The sequence below is a fragment of the Meriones unguiculatus genome, chromosome 17 (genome assembly GCF_030254825.1).
Source record: "Meriones unguiculatus strain TT.TT164.6M chromosome 17, Bangor_MerUng_6.1, whole genome shotgun sequence".
Lineage (NCBI taxonomy): Eukaryota > Metazoa > Chordata > Mammalia > Rodentia > Muridae > Meriones > Meriones unguiculatus.
In genome coordinates, this window is record NC_083364.1 from 10826981 (window position 1) to 10844039 (window position 17059).

General features: G+C 39.7%; 1 pseudogene; it reads left to right on the top strand.

The window, feature by feature from the left end:
• Nucleotides 1-8062: 8062 nt before the first annotated feature.
• On the top strand, nt 8063-13979 carry LOC110541231 (large ribosomal subunit protein eL6-like; annotated as a pseudogene).
• Nucleotides 13980-17059: the final 3080 nt, after the last annotated feature.

Consider the following 17059-nt stretch of genomic DNA (forward strand, 5'->3'; position numbering starts at 1 on the left):
AAACAAACTGAAAAAAAAATCACATGTTTCTCTCATTAGATGCAGAAATGGCCTTTGGTGCATTGAACATATGACAGGAGTCTATCGCAGAACGCATCTGAAAGACTCTACCTAGGAGTGTTTCAAAGCAGATACTAAGACTCATAACCAAACCTTCAGCAGAGTGCAGGGAATCATATGAAAGAAGGGGAGTTAGTATGATGTGGAAAGGATGGGAGCTCCACAAGGACCAAATATATCTGGGCACAGGGGTCTTTTCTGAGACTGACACTCAACCAAGGACCGTGTATGGATATAACCTAGAACCTCTGCTCGGATGAAGCCCGTGGTAGCTCAGTAACCAATTGGTTTCCCATAGTAAGGGGAACAGGGACTATTTCTAACAGGAACTCAATGGCTGGCTCTTTGACCTCCCTACCCCCCAAGGGAGGAGCAGTCTTGTTAGGCCACAGAGGAGGACTGTGCAGCCAGTCCTGAAAATAAAACAGGGTCAGATGAAAGGGGAGGAGGTCCTCCCCTATCAGTGGACTTGGAAAGGGGCAGGGAGGAGATGAGGGAGAGAGGGTGGGATTGGGAGGGAATGAAAGAGTGGGATACAGCTGGGATACAGAGTTAACAAAATGTAACTAATAATAAAAATTAAAAAAAAATTTAAAAATAAAGTTTAAAAAAAAAAGAAAGAAATGGCCTTTGACCGAACCCCTTCATGATAACAGTCTTGGAGCCATCAGGAATGTAATGCCCATACCTCAGCATAATAAAGACTATACACAGCAAACTGATAGCCAACATTAAATTAAATGAAGAGAAACTCCAAGCAATTCCACTAAAATCAGAGACAAGACAAGGCTGTCCATTCTCTCCAAGTGTCTTCAATATAGTACTTGAAGTTCTAGCTAGAGCAGTAAGACAACTAAAGGAGATCAAAGGGATACTAATTGGAAATGAAGAAGTCAATATATCCCTAAAGATAGTATACCTAAGTGATCCCAAAAAACTCTTCCAGAAAACTTCTACAGCTGATAAACACCTTCAGCAAAGCAGCTGGCTGTAACTCAAAAAAATCAGTAGCTCTTCTGTATAAAAAGGACAATCAGGCTGAGAAAGAAATTGGGGGGGGGGGGAAGACACCCTTCACAATAGCCACATGTAACATAAAGTATCTTGGTGTAACACTAACCAAACAAGCCAAAGACCTGTATGACAAGAATTTCAAGTCTCTGAAGAAAGAAATTGAAAAAGATATCAGAAGATAGAAAGATCTCCCATGCTCATAGATGAATAGGATTAACATAGTAAAAATGGCAATCTTGCCAAAAGCAATCTATAGAGTCAATGAATTCCCATTAAAATACCAACAAAATTATTCACAGACCTTGAAGAACAATTCTCAACTTCATATGAAAAAATAAAAAACCCAGAATAGCTAAAACAATCATGTAAAACAGAAGAACGTCTGGAGGTATCTCCATCCCTGATTTCAAGCTGTACTAAAGAGCAATAGTTATAAAAACTGCATGGTATTTGCATAGGAACATACTGACTGACCAATGGATTTGAGTTGAAGACCCAGAAATAAACCCCCACACCTATGGACACTTGATTTTTGACAAAGATGCCAAAACCGTACAGTGGAAAAAGAAAGCATCTTCAACAAATGGTATTTGTCCAACTGGATGTCTACATGTAGATAAATGAAAATAGATTCATATTTATCACCTACAAAACTGAAGTCCAAATGGATCAAAGACCTCAATATAAAACCAGGAATACTGAATCTATTAGAAAGGAAGGTGGGAACCACCCTTGAATTCATTGGCACAAGAGACAACTTCCAGAACAGAACACCCACAGTTCAGGATCTAAGATCAACAAATAATAAATACGACCTCATGAAACTGAAAAGCTTCTGTATGGCAAAGGACACTATCATAAGACTATAATGGCAGTCTACAGACTAGGAAAAGATCTTCTACCTCTGACAAAGGGATACGATCCAAAATATATAAAGAACTCAAGAAATTAAACACCAACAAACCAAATAAAAACAATTTAAGAATGGAGTACAAAGCTAAACGGAATTCTCAACAGAGGAATCTTGGAAAGTAGAGAAGCACTTAAAGAAATGCTCAATGCCACATTTTACCTAGGAGACACAAAGAAATACAGGCAAGGTTCAAAAAGCATGCTGCCAGCTTGGCATACTTGCCGCGGGCCAGGACATTTCACAGGCTCTGCTCCTAGCTGCTTTAGTTGATGAGGGGGCACTCAGTTCTGAATATGCCGATGTGCTGGGGTGGGCTGGAATGGGGGAGCACCCCTTTTCTGAAGACAAGGAGAGATGGGAGAGGGTGAAGAGGGAGGGAGCGATGGAGGGATGGAGGGAGGGAGGGAGGGAGGGACTGGAAGTATAGGAAAGAGGGTGCTATGATCAGGATGTAAATATATAAATTAAAAATAAATTTTAAAAAACTGTATTATAAAGAATATATATGAGGGACAGTGGGACGTGGAATCCTAGTCTTCAGAAATACCATACTAAGGGACTATTTCTGACAGGAACTCAATGGCAGGCTCTTTAACCTCTCCAACCTCCCAAGGGAGGAGCAGTCCTGCTAGGCCACAGAGAGGACCTCCCCAATCAGTGGACTTGGAAAGGGGCAGAGAGGCGATAAGGGAGGGAAAGTGGGATTGGGAGGGAATGAGGGAGCAGGATACAGCTGGGATACAGTCAATAAAATGTAACTAATAATAAAAATTTTTAAAATAAAATAAAAAAAGAAAAGAATAAAAACAAAACAACAACAACAACAAAAACTGTTGGTATAATGTTCTTTTGAAATGTATACACCTTACCCTTGTTTATTCAAATGCAGATTTCTCTCCCCATTCTCTGGTTTCAATCAGGATATTGCATTGTGATATTCATTCTAAGCATCCTATCGCAACTCGGTGTAAACTTCTAATAAAGCAAGTAGACACAATGTTTAACTGGGGGGAGCCATAGGACAGGAAAGAGGGGAGGAACTAGAAAGCAGGAAATGAGTGGAGGAAAAAGAGCTGGAGAAGAGCTTGGAGAAGGAGCTGGAGGAGAGATCTTGGAGGACGTGGAGCATGAACCAGACCTAAGATTTCACAAAAAGCAAGTATAATGTGGGAAATCTAAATGTTAGGAAACTACTAGGGCTTGGAGGTTTAGGATAGAGTAACTATTGCCCAGGATTGTGTTCTAGGTTAACTAAATAAACCCAGTCTCTGTGTGGTGATTTGGGTATACAGCTGATTAGGATTAACAGCAGCATTACTAAAAGATAATTATTAGTAAATATTAATCTTATTTACAACAAATGGTGCCCAACTAATCTAAGAATCCACACCCTTTAAAGCATACTTAAACATAATTTGGAGGGGGGAATAAGCTTCCCAGTGATAAAACCCAAACTTATAACCTAAAACTTCCCAGGTCAATTACTGTCTCTTTAAGAGAGACTCTTAAACCTGCTCAGGAGCAAAAGACAGCCTCCTGTGGGCAGACCTGAGACTTCCATAACAAAACTGGCTCCTGCTGCAGTTTAACTGAGGGTAAACATGCATGGCTCCTTTATACTTTGGCTGGCTCAGTGCCACAGCCATGGCAGGAAAGAAAGGAACTGGAGGCAGACAGACCTCTAGACAGAGTTTGGCCTAAACTGCATGTAAAATAAAAATTTGCCATGGCAGAGGGTGTTTTAATCCCTTTTGGCTTCATTTTGGCTGTCATATTCATGGATCTGGTTGCAATATGTTTAATGGTGTTGGTTCTTCTCCAAGAAAGTTCAAGGAGAAAATGGTAAAAGCCAAGATTGGGGTACTAAGTTACAGACAAGAAAAAGGGCACTCTTCCTAATTAGATTAATAACGGCTAAAATCCAAAGCTCTCTGGATGCAAGATATTTGTCAGCTCTTTTTGGTAAGGGTCCGCCAATTCACTGAAACATCAACAAAAATAAGCAACTGGGCTTTGCTTGTTACATGGTAAATTGGCACAACTGACCCCAAACTTAAAATTTTCTTGCCTTTTTGCTTGATTTTCATTTAAAGGCTTAGAATTACAATGATACTGATTTGAAGAAATAATGTATAAATATCTGAACAAGTTGGTGAAGGCACATGCCTTTCTAACACAAAGTAAGAAGAACCCGGCATGTCTCTGAGTTCAGGATTAAGCTAATTTACATAATAAAAGCCAGGATGTTAACTCCTACTGTTTAGCCATTTACAGAGATAGTCTAAAATTCAAAATGACAAAATTTTCCTTAAGGTTACCAGGTAAATTCGTTTTTCTTAATAATAGATGTTACGTCCTTACTGCTCTAAAGGTTGGATTCACATATATTTTAGATTTATGTAAAGAGAGATAATGTCACACTGCTCTGAAAACTGCCTTATTCTTTTAAATATAAGACATTTTCTTGGAGGGAAAAATATTGGTTGCCTATGTAAAAAAGACACAAGAGGCTTAAAGATGGCAAAGTACATGCCAACCTAGTTTAGTCCTAAAAAACTCAAAAATTATATTCATATTGTTAGGCCCAGCATGAGCCTAAATATAAGAAGGTATGAAGAGAACCCAGGAAACTAATCATCCATTGATGCAAAATCGAAAGAGGTTCATTCTGACCATTGCGCAATGGGGTCACCCCTGCTGGTCAGCAAGGAGTAGCACCAGGAGACAAAGACCTTAGGTTTTTAAAAGACAAGGCACGGGGAATTCTAGGGGTTGCTTTATTGGCAATTCATGATTGGATGAGGTATTTAACTTTTAAAATAATTGGTTGGTTCTGGGCACCCTTAGGTCCGGTCAGCCTTGTCGTAAATATCTGATCTTCAAGTCAGTTTGGAATTTCCTGCCATATGAGATATAGCCACAATTAAAGGTGGGAGAATGATTAACTCATCCTGTGTCTGTTCTGAGGAGTGGGGGTTACAGGCTTTGGATCACAGGTCAGGAGAAGGATTGGGGCCATTTGGCCCAGTTTCCAAACAAGCTCATCTCACAGGCGCCAGCCGGTGATTTTCTCTCCATTTAGTAGAGATCTCTGCTTGTTCTTTGCCTTATCTCTGCCCTCACAGATGGCTAATGTCAGGAACTTTTACATTCCTCGGCTCGCTGGAGAAGCACTAAGAGGCTTTAACTAACATGGGCCTAAAACTTAAAAATATAAGTTATAAGGCATTTAAAGAAACATAGGTTACAAAGTTAGTCTGATTCTTTCAATATGTTTAAAAAACAAAACTGTCCATCCCATATGAAAAAGAGGGCAAGCCAAAGAATAGCCACTATCAAGGTAAAGCCCAGGTACAAGATACCTAGGGCATGCTTAAATGCTAAGGGTAAGAGAGTTTATATGCTAATGCTAAGAGAGTTTATATAAATGCTAAAGGTAAGAGGACGTTTAAATAAAGTTTGGCTATAAAGACATAACTGACCATCCTGTATAAATAAGGGGCAAGCCAAAAAATAGCCACAAACAATGTAAAACCCAGGTACAAGATGCCTAGGGTATGCTTACATGCTAAAGGTAAGAAGGAGTTTAAATAAAGTTTGGCTATGAAGGCATAACTGCACATTCTATATAAACAAGGGGATAGGACAAATAGCTACAATATATATAAAAATTTAGGGCTAAACCTCAAAACAGGTTTACCTACAAGATACCTACAGTATGCTTATATTTTAAATTAAAAAAGAGTTTATATAAAGTTTACTTAAAACATGCATTTTCTATTGCTCCAGGCAACCAGCTTGTCTCTCTAATGGGAGGCTTCTCTAGGAAAATAGGTAGCAACTTGGCCTAATACAACAGGCACGCAAGAGCCCAAAAAGCTATTTTAATCTATCCAACCTTGTTTTGATTTCAACATGATAATGTTTGTATGTTCAATAATAATGGTAACTTATATTGCTAATCCCTTTACATGGGAACAACTCTGAACAACTCTCTGACTGAGAGATAAAAAATATGTTTTCAGCCAAAACTTCAACAATACTTGGCCAATAAATCCTTGGCTATAATATCCTCAAAATGTATCATGCTAACCTTTTAATTGATATAGATAAAACTGGCTTACAGTTTAGTTTCATCCTGCACATCTCATACATTTATAATTTTAGAACTCTATAATGCTTGTGAGAAATTATATGTTTGTAGAACAAAAGAACTGGACACCAGAGATGCTGGATCAAACCTAACAGAATCATTCTTCAGCATCCTGAGACATTGACACATCTTTTCCAGCATCTTGCATGTTAAGCATTCTGCTTGTCCCTGCCTCAACTGCTTCAGTTGCTGTTTTCTCATCAAGGCCTGCTCCCAAAAGAACTGTGAAGAAAGCTACTAATCTTAATTGGTCCAGCATTTTAGACTGTTTTAAAAAGGACTTTTAATAAGCCTGAAATTTCTCAACACTCAAAGATTGGACCACAAATGTTATTGCTTGCTTAACCATTTTTATTTGGGCCCCCTACAGGATTTCTACATGTCCAAAATGTCAGCTAGAAGAAATCCAAGAGAACAGCCTCCAATTTTCCTTAAAGGGGGTTGGGTATGTTTTTGGTTGTTTGCTATGGCTATGAAATTTTATTGTCATTGGGAGATGTTTATTATTAATGGTCTTATTCAAAGTGAAACAAGGAATATACAGGGATATCTTATAAGAATAGAAAAAAAGGTAGATTATTGAATCTACTCAATTTAGGGTTTTATTTGTTATTCCCAAATAAGGTTAATTTTAATTCGGGTATAGGATTTTGCATATTGCTACAAAAATAAGTATTTTTGATACATTGGTATAAGCTTTAGTATATTGATAGAAGTAAAGGTTACTTCCAATACTTTTAAACTGCTATTAAAAACTAGTTAGGATATTAGGTATGCAAATTAATTGCTAGTTATTCAACTCATAGTCATGTCAGACACTAGTCTAATGTATGTATCACAGTAGTATACACCTTAGGTTTAACAGATAGATATGATTTTGTATACAAATCTATTACATAAAGATAGGTAGTCTTCAAAAACTTCAGAGACCTACAGAATATGGCATTTTTAAAAGTTTTCATTATTTTAAAGATTCTTTGACAATGAGACAGGTCATCTCCTGGCAGCACCCCGTCTACTTCAAAGAAGATGATGAGCGTGAAAGAATCTCCACATGGAGATGGCTTCAAATGTGGCAAATGAGCCACACAGGCAAAAAGAAAATGTCCTCCTTTCTCAACAGACAAAATTTGCCTAAAACGGGCAAGTTTAAATGCAGGACAAGACTTCCAAACTCTGCCAAGACAGGGTAAGCAAGTCCTAAATAGTTCCTGTTTCACTTATATGTCTGTCAAATATTCTGAGCCAGAAAGCTGAAGATGATGCTCCCAACATTACAGAGCATTATGGATGACTGTTCAGGAAGCAAACTGTCTCTGTCAAATTCTTATTTTTTGGAAGCTGCTAACATGAACTTCCTATTTACTCTAATAACTAATTTTATTCCATCTCAAGTCTCTGATGGGGTTGAAGACCAAATAATTATAGTGCCAAATTAAGCTTGAGTTGTTTAGAAGTTAATTTTTTTTTCATATAGGTAATTCCAATAAGGATAAAAGTTAATTTGGGTATAGAACTTTTAACTTGTCAAGATAGATAGGATAATCAGATACTTTCTCCTAAGATACCCTCTCCATGTGCTCAATACACATGGACTGGACATTGCACATACAGATTTTACCTAACAGTTTTCATAATTTCATAATTATTATGGAATTGAAAGAAAGGAGCCTTTTATTGGACTTAAAGGGGGAAATGTTGGTATAATGTTCTTTTGAAATATATACACCTTACCCTTGTTTATTCAAATGCAGATTTCTCCCCCACTCTCTGGTTTCAATCTGGATATTGCATTGTGATACTCATTCTAAGCATCCTGTCTCAACTATTGTGTAAACAGACCAAAATAAAGCAACTAGACACAATGTTTAGCTGGGAGGAGCCAGAGGAAAGGAAAGAGGGGAGAAGCTAGAGGGCAGGAAATGAGTGGAGAAGAAAGAGTTGGAGGAGACCTTGGAGAAGGAGCTGGAGGAGAGATCTTGGAGGACATGGAGCATGAACCAGACCTAAGATTTCACAAAAAGCAAGTATAATGTGGGAAATCTAAATGTTAGGAAACTACTAGGGCTTGGAGGTTTAGGACGGTGTAACTATTGTCCAGCATTGTGTTCTAGGTTAACTAAATAAACCCAGTCTCTGTGTGGTGATTTAGGTATATAGCTAATTAGGATTAACAGCAGCATTACTAAAAAATAATTATTAGTAAATGTTGATCTTATTTACAACACAAAACAAAAGAACTAAAGAAGTTAAATAGCAATAAATCAAGTAAAACAATTAAAAAATGGGGTACGGAGCTAAACAGAGAATTCTCTTAAAGGAATATAGAATGGCAGAGAAACACTTAAAGAGATGCTCAACATCCTTAGCCATCAGGGAGATACAAATCAAAACGACCCTGAGATTTCACCTTACACCCATCAGAATGGCTAAGATGAATAACTCAAGTGACAACACATGCTGGAGAAGTTGTGGAGAAAGGGGATCCCTCCTCTATTGCTGGTGGCAATGTACACTGGTACAACCACTTTGGAAGTCAATCTGGTGCTTTCTCAGACAATTGGGAATACTGCTTCCTCAAGATCCAGCTATACCACTCCAAAATTTGCTCAAGTACACAACAAGGACATTTGTTCAACCATGTTTGTAGCAACTTTATTTTTAATAGCCAGAACCTGGAAACAACCCAGATGTCCATCAACGGAGGAATGGATACAGAAATTGTATTTTTACACAATGGAATACTACTCAGCAATCAAAAACAAGGAAATCATGAAATTTGCAGGCAAATGGTGGGATCTAGAAAAGATCATGCTGAGTCAGGTATCCCAGAAGGAAAAAGACACACATGGTATATACTCACTCATATAGTCCTATAAGATATGATAAACATAATGAAATCTATATACCTAAAGAAGATAAACAAGAAAGAGAACCCAGGGTAAGATGATCTAGCCTCACTTAGAAAGACAAATGAGAGGTGCATTGGACATAGGGGAAAACAAGTAACAGGACAGGAGCCTACCGCAGAGGGCCCCTGAAAGACTCTACCTAGCAGTGTTTCAAAGCAGATACTAAGGCTCATAACCAAACCTTTGGCAGAGTGCAAGGAATCATATGAAAGAAGGGGGAGTTTGTATGACATGGAAAGGATAGGAGCTCCACAAGGACCAAATATATCTGGGCATAGGGGTCTCTTCTGAGACTGATACTCCACCAAGGACCATGTATGGATATAACCTAGGACCTCTGCTCGGATGAAGCCTGTGGTAGCTCAGTAACCAATTGGTTTCCCATAGTAAGGGGAACAAGGACTATTTCTAACAGGAACTCAATGACAGGCTCTTTGACCTCCCCACCCCCCAAGGGAGGAACAGCCCTGCTAAGCCACAGAGGAGGGCTTTGCAGCCAGTCCTGAAGATACCTGCTAAAACAGGGTCAGATGAAAGGGAAGGAGGTCCTCCCCAATCAGTAGACTTGGAAAGGGGTAGGGAGGAGATGAGGGAGTAAGGGTAGGATTGGGAAGGAGTGAGGTAGTGGGATACAGCTGGGATACAGAGTTAATAAAATGTAACTAATAATAAAAAAAGAAAGAAAGAAAACTTAAAAAAAAAGAAAGAAAGAAATACCATACTAGACTACATCAGCAAAGAACTAATCTTGAGGGATTTTATGACATCCATATGTGACACTCTTGTACAGAAACCAAAGCCAAAATGTGAACATGGCACTTAAAATAGGTATTCTGGGGATGCTATGAGTGCCAGGGGTATTTGGAATGGCGGCATTCAGTTAAATGCTGGTTTTCCATGGGAATAGGAATCAACCACTCATTAGCTTGTTAGTATATAAGTTTTGTGAAAACATTTCACAGATATTAATACTTCAGTTTAGGTTCCAGACCAAAACAAACATGAAAAACGACTGGCACATACAAGTTTGAATGCCACCAAAAACTAGTGTTTAAAATGGAGCAAGCAGGCTTTTAAAGCAAATTTTCTAAGGGAAGCATAATGCAAAATGATAAAGAAATCCAAGTCTAACTTCTTGTGAGCAAGCTTCATTTGTGTGCAAATCATAATCATTCCTCACTATTGAAATGAACTGCTGGTACATTTTTGCTGGGTTTAAATTTTTCAGTGTCTTTCAGAAAGCAAATCAACATGAAATGACATATTAAAATTAGATATCCACTTGACAGTGAAGTTTTGATAATTACATCGGTACTGAGACCGTATGTTCATCCTTTTGAGGTATGTGCCTTATTTCTGTTAAAACTGCATGTTTATTAGGATTGCTAAAGTATTAATCTGTACATGATTCAATTATGGATACCCTACCCAAAAGGGATCAAGGGAATTCTGTCAAGACACCTCAAAGACCAGCTCATCCTGGCCTCCTTTTTTCCTCTAGATACTGAACCAGTAAATGTCAAGACAAGACCAAAAGATATGATATGCTCATTCTGAATAAAATAATTTTTGCTAAAAAGGTACATTTCTCTCTTTTTCTTTCATTTTGGGCAAAGATTGGAAATGAATTACAGCATAGTATGAGAATGATCCCTAACAACTGTCATTATAGTCACATACACAGATCAATGTATCTCTCTGCCCTCCTCAGAGAGGCTTCTGTCCTGTTCTCTATTCTCAATCTAAATTCCATTTTCCTCAAAATCAAAACATAGCCCAGGAATTTCAAAGTTTTCCAGTTGCAGCTTTTCTATACAATTTTTTTTTCTACACGATTATGAGACAAAATCTTTAGAGTATCAGTTCTTTGTCTATAACAGGATGCTCAGAATAAAGTTTCTGTTTTTTGGAACTGAGCGGCTAAACCCTTCTTCCTGCTAATTGTATCCTTCCATTGTCCTCAGGCTTACAATAACACTTTGCTCTTTTATCTTCTATGATCTTCTTCCTTTATGAAATGAGCTTGATAAAGTGCCCTTCATAAATTCACTTTCACATTTTATTTTTACTATTTAAGAGACTATTTTGAAATTTTATTTTTATTTTATGTTTATGAGTGCTTTGCCCACATGTACATAAGAGCATAGCATGTCCCTCCTGGCCACAAGGTCAGAAGGAGGTACAGCAACCCTGGAACTGGAGGTGTAGATGGTTGGGAGCCACTCTAGGGTGCTGGAAATTGAATTTTGGTCCTCTGCAGAAGCAGTAAGTGCTTTTAACCATGGATCTTTCTCTCAGCCTGAAGAGACTCTTTGTTCCTAGTTTTTTGTTTTGTTTTGTTTTGTTTTTGTTTTCAATTCCTTGCTGCCAGATCTTTGATACTGATATCACTTTTGAATCCACCAACATTCTATTGGGCTAATAGCAAGGATTTTTTTTAATTGCAGGTTTTTAATAGATGTGCATGGCTTCTTAAAATCAATAGTGCCAAGATATATCCAAAAGAACATTCCTTCCAGTACTGTCCTACCCAGCAAAAATGTTTTCAGCTCTTACATTGTTTCATGATTCCTCTTTATTCTTAAGCATGTGTGTGCTCCCACTTCTTGGCATAGTGGCTTTTTCACTGTGTTTTGACTGTGGCGTTGTCCCTTCGCTTGGCCCTCTTCGCCACCGCCCCAGCAGGGCCACAGTTGGTGCTCTAGTTGTGGTAGCTATAGGTGTTGGTAGTGCTAGCAGTGCGTTGAATTACGTGTCAATTTCTCTGTTTTTAGACATCTAAAACTAAAATATAATTATAGTCACATCACTTCCCCCCTTTCCCTTCCTCTCTCCAGCTCCCCCAGTCCCATCTCTGCAACTCCTTCTATGTTGCTCCCTCCCCACCCTGAAACTGATAGCATTTTTCATGAACTATTATTGTTACATGTATCCTTACATAAATACAACCTGCTGAGTCCATCTTTTGTTGATGTGTGTATATGATTTCAGAGCCGACCATCTTGCCCTAGGTAACTGCTTAGGGGTTTATCCCTAGCAGAGGCTAATTCTCTCTCTCTCAACAGTCATCTGCCTGTAGTTCTTTGTCTAAGGGTGGGATCCCATGCTATGTTCACCCTTCCATATCAGAATGTCTATTTATATTGCCATTGTTCTGGTGTTGTTTAGGTAGCCATTTCTGTGAGACACTGTTTCACAGCAGTTTCCTAGTATTCCAGCTCTTACAGTCTTTCCAGCCCCTGTTCTGCCAAGTTCTGAGACCTACAGATGCAGAGCTGTGATTTGCATACATCCACTGGGCTGGGTCCCCATGATCCTTAGTGTCGTTTTCTTATTGTCCCCCTTACTGGGAGTTCCTCTCTCCTTCAGTCAGGACTCTGCCTGAACCTCAGCATGCCTATCCTGCTTAGCTTTCCTTAGTCCCCCTCACCTCCTCTTCCTTCTCTGATTTTACTCTCTCAAATTGTTAAAGCATTTAAACAGGTAGTTCTTTAAGAGTAAGGTAGAAAGGAACTAAATCTTCGGAATTTTTGTGTATAAAAATCTTTACGTTTGATAGACCAAAAGCTGGGACCTTAGTCCTCTTTCCCATCATGCAAGTCAGCAGGTAAAAAAGCCCTGAGAAGCCTGACACAAAGAAAAAGAAACCTGCAGCCAAGAATGCTGGCGGTGATGCTGTTGCCGCTGGAGCCCCAGCTACTGCCACTGGTGCAGCCAAAAGGGGCGACCGTAAGATTAAGAAACCCAAGAAGGGGAAGCCAGCCCCATTGCAGCCGAAATCCTGTCCTGGTTAGAGGAACTGGCAGGTACTCCTGATTTGCTATGTATTCCAGAAAGCCCTGTACAAAAGGAAATACTCAGATGCAAAATCCAAGGTTGAAAAGAAGAGGTCTTTGCCACTTTACCGAACCAGTCGGGGGTGACAAAAATGGTGGTGCCCGGGTGGTGACGCTTCAAAACATGCCTAGGTATTACCCTACTAAAGACATGCCTCGAAAGCTGGGGAGCCATGGCAGAAAGCCCTTCAGTCAGCACGTGAGAAAGCTGTGTGCTTTCCTGGGACTGTCCTGAACATCCTCACCGGGCCCCACAGGGGCAAGAGAGTGGGTATCCTGGAGTAGCTGGGCAGCAGCTTGCTGCTGGCGCCCGGACCTCTGGCCCTCAACAGAGTTCCTCTGCCCAGAATACACCTGACGTTTGCCATCGCCACCTCTACAAAAGCTGATATCAGCAAGGTTAAAATCTTCAAACACCTACTTATAAGTGAGCATTTACCATGTGTATCATTCTGCTTCTGGGATACCTCACTCAGGATGATCTTTTCTAGTTCCCACCATTTGCCTGCAAATTTCATGATTTCCTTGTTTCTAATTGCTGAGTAGTATTCCATTGTGTAAATGTACCATATCCATTCCTCAACTGAGGGACATCTGGGTTGTTTCCAGATTCTGGCAGCCTTACCAAGCCACAGAAGAAGACTATGAAAGACAGTACTGATGAGACTGTCAGGATTGGGTGAGATGCAAGGGGGAGGAGGTCCTCCCCTATCAGTGGACTGGGGAAGGGGTATGGGAGGAGATGAGGGAAGGAGGGCAGGATTAGGAGGGGATGAGGGTGGGGCTACAGCTGGGATTCAAAATAAATAAATTGTAACAAATAAAAAATTATATTAAAAAAAGAAATAAAAAGTGCCCCCCCCCCAAATCCTCAGACACCTGACTGAGCAGCTAAGCCAGCCAAGGCAACAGGAGGGCGAGATCTTTGACACACAGGAGAAATACGAGATTACAGAGCAGGGCAAGGCTGATCAGAAAACTGTGAACTCGCAGATTTTACAAAGATCAAAGCTGATCCTCAGTTGCAGGGCTACCTGCCCTCTCAGTTCTCCCTGACAAACGGGATGCAGCCTCAGAAACTGGTGTTCTAAATTGCTAAGGACCTAATTAAAGGGGGGAAGAAGGGGAAGGGGGCCTGGGAAGACTTGAGGGAGGAGCTACAATCAGCATATGCAGTGAATAACTTGTAAAAAATAAAAATAGCTAGAAAAATAGATAAAACAGGCCTCCAGCTTGACAAAGGTGTCCCCCCTCAGTTTGCCTTCTTGTTCCCAGCCCTCTCACCCCCACTCCCCGTTCTCTCCACATCTGATCCCCACCCTTGTTTCCATCCCCATTCCATTCCCTGCCCAGTTCCCTCTCTTTCTCCACTTCTGGTGTCTACTTTATTTCTCCTTCTGAATAGGATTGAAGCGTTCTCCCTTGGGCCTTTCTTGTTACTCAGCTTTGTTGGGTTTGTGGATTGTAGTATGGTTATCCTGTGCTACAGATGTAATATGCGCTTATAAGTGAGTACTGACCATGTGCATCTTTCTGGGTCTGGGTTACCTCACTCAGGATAATCTTTTCTAGTTCCATCTATTTGCCTAAAAATTTCATGATTTCTTTGCTTTTAATAGCTGAGTAGTATTCCATTGTGTAAATGTATCACAATTGCTGTATCCATTCTTCAGTTGATGAACATTTAGATTGTTTCCATTTTCTACCTATTACAAATGAAGCTGCTATGAACATAGTTGAGCAAGTGTATCTGCTGTATGGTGGAGCATCTTTTGGGTGTATGCCCAGGAGTGGTATAGCTGGATCTTGAGGTAGAGCTATTCCCAATTTTCTGAGAAAGTGCCAGATTGATTTCCAGAGAGGTAGTACAAGTTTGCATTCCCACGAGCAGTGGAGGAGGGTTCCCCTTTCTCCACATCCTCTCCACCATGTGTTGTCACTTGAGGTTTTTTATCTTAGCCATTCTGATGGGTGTAAGATGGAATCTTAGAGTTGTTTTGATTCACATTTCTCTGGTGGCTAAGGAAATTGTGCATTTCTTTAAGGGCTTCTCAGCCATTTGAGATTCCTCTGTTGTGAATTCTTGGTTTAGTTCTGTACCTCATTTTTAATTAGATTATTTGATTTGTTTGGTGTTTAGGTTCTTTGTATACTTTAGCTATTAGCCTTCTGTCTGAGGTAGGGTTGGTGAAGATCCTTTCCCAATCTGTAGGCAGTCATTTTGTTCTATTGACACTGTCCTTTGCTCTACAGAAGCTTCTCAGTTTCATGAGTCCTACTTATTGTTGATCTCAGAGCCTGAGCTGATGATGCTCTGATGTCTCCTGTGCCAGTGAGTTACAGACTTTTTCCCACTTTGTCTTCTAGTAGACTTAGAGGCCCTGGTTTTATGACAAAGTCTTTAATCCACTTGGACTTGAGTTTTGTGCAGGGTGATAAATTTGGGTCTATTTGCATTTTTCTACATGCAGACATCCAGTCAGAGCAGCACCATTTGTTAAATATATTTTCTTTTGGCTTCTTTTTTTAAAAAAAAAAAATAAGTTCTCGTAAGAGTGTGAGTTTATTTCAAGTTTATTTCTGGCTCTTCAGTTCGGTTCCATTGATCAACATGTCTGTTTCTATGCCAGTACCGTGCAGTTTTTATTACTGTTGCTCTGTAGTACATCTTGAGATCAGGGATGGAGATACCATCAGAAGTTCTTTATTGTACAGAATTGTTTTGGCTAATCTGGGTCTTTTATGAAGTTAATGGTTGTTCTTTCCAGTTCCGTAAAGAATTGTATTGGAATCTTAATGGGAATTGCATAGAATCTGTATATTGCTTTTGGTAGGACGGCCATTTTTACTGTGTTAATCCTACCAATCCATGAGCATGGGAGATCTTTCCATCTTCAAAAATCTTCTTCAGCTTCTTTCTTCAGAGACTTGAAGATCTTGTCATAGAGGTCTTTCACTTGCTTGGTTAGAGTCACACTACGATATTTTATTTCATTTGTGGCTATTGTGAAGGGTGTTGCTTCCCTAATTTCTTTTACAGCCCTTTTGTTGTTTGTGTAAAGGGGGGCTACAGATTTTTTTTTAGGTAATTTTTATATCCAGACACTTTGCTGAAATTGTTTATCATCTCAAGAAGGTGTTTTTATTCTCAAGAGAGAGTCTTCCCCAGAACGTGGGGTCTTCCTGCCTCAGCCTTTGCTGTGCTGGCATCAAGTTTTCTGTAGCCCACCCTCTAATCTGGAACCACCAAAAGCATCTAATGACCTATTATATTTAAATGTGAGTCAATGAAAACTCTATATTCGTGGCATGTAGCCTTGCTTGGTCAATCCAGCAGCTTGACTGTGGCTTGAATTAACTTAACCAGTCACTGTCATTGAAGTGCCCAAAATATTAGGAAATCTTTTCTCAAGACAACAATATTCCAACTTTCTGTGTGGGATATAATCATACTGGGGAGATTAAGGACATGGCTTTTATCAAAAAGGCAAAAGATAACAAGTGTTGGCAAGGAAATGGACAAAGGGAACCTTTGTAAATACTAGAAGCAATGTTAATCAGCACAGCAATTATGGAAAACAGTATGCGAGCCTTTCAAATTTTAAACAGAGGTATAGCAATCACACTCCTGGAGATAGAACCGAAGAAAATGAAACCACCCTCAGAGAGCTAGCTGCACTCCTATGTTTATAGTAGCATTGTTTAATGACTGGATGAAGAAAATATGGTGTAAACAGACAATCTACAGACTTTGTGCCAACTAATGTTTTTCCACTCTACCGTGATGCAAAAGCAGCGCACATCCACTACAGCTGCCCTTCAGACCATGGACTGTGTCCTTTGCCAGGCTATTAATACGCAGTGCAATATGCTCAGAGTCTAGGAGAGAGCATCATACAGCTTTGCAGTCAGCCCTGTGACCACAGTCTACAGTGCTCTGTGCTGCTAAACTCAGAGCTGCAGTAACAGGTTTAAATGGCTATTTCAATGAACAATGATCTGTAAACCCAGGGTAGTTTAGGGAACATCTGTCTATGCACCAGGCCACTGCTGTGCCTGGCTCCTTGTTCTTAATGACATCACTTCTCAGAAATGCATCGCAAGGACTTCTTAATACTGAAGACTTTTACTATTGCTATTGAAGTTGCGTGTTTCAGGCAAGAGTTAGAAA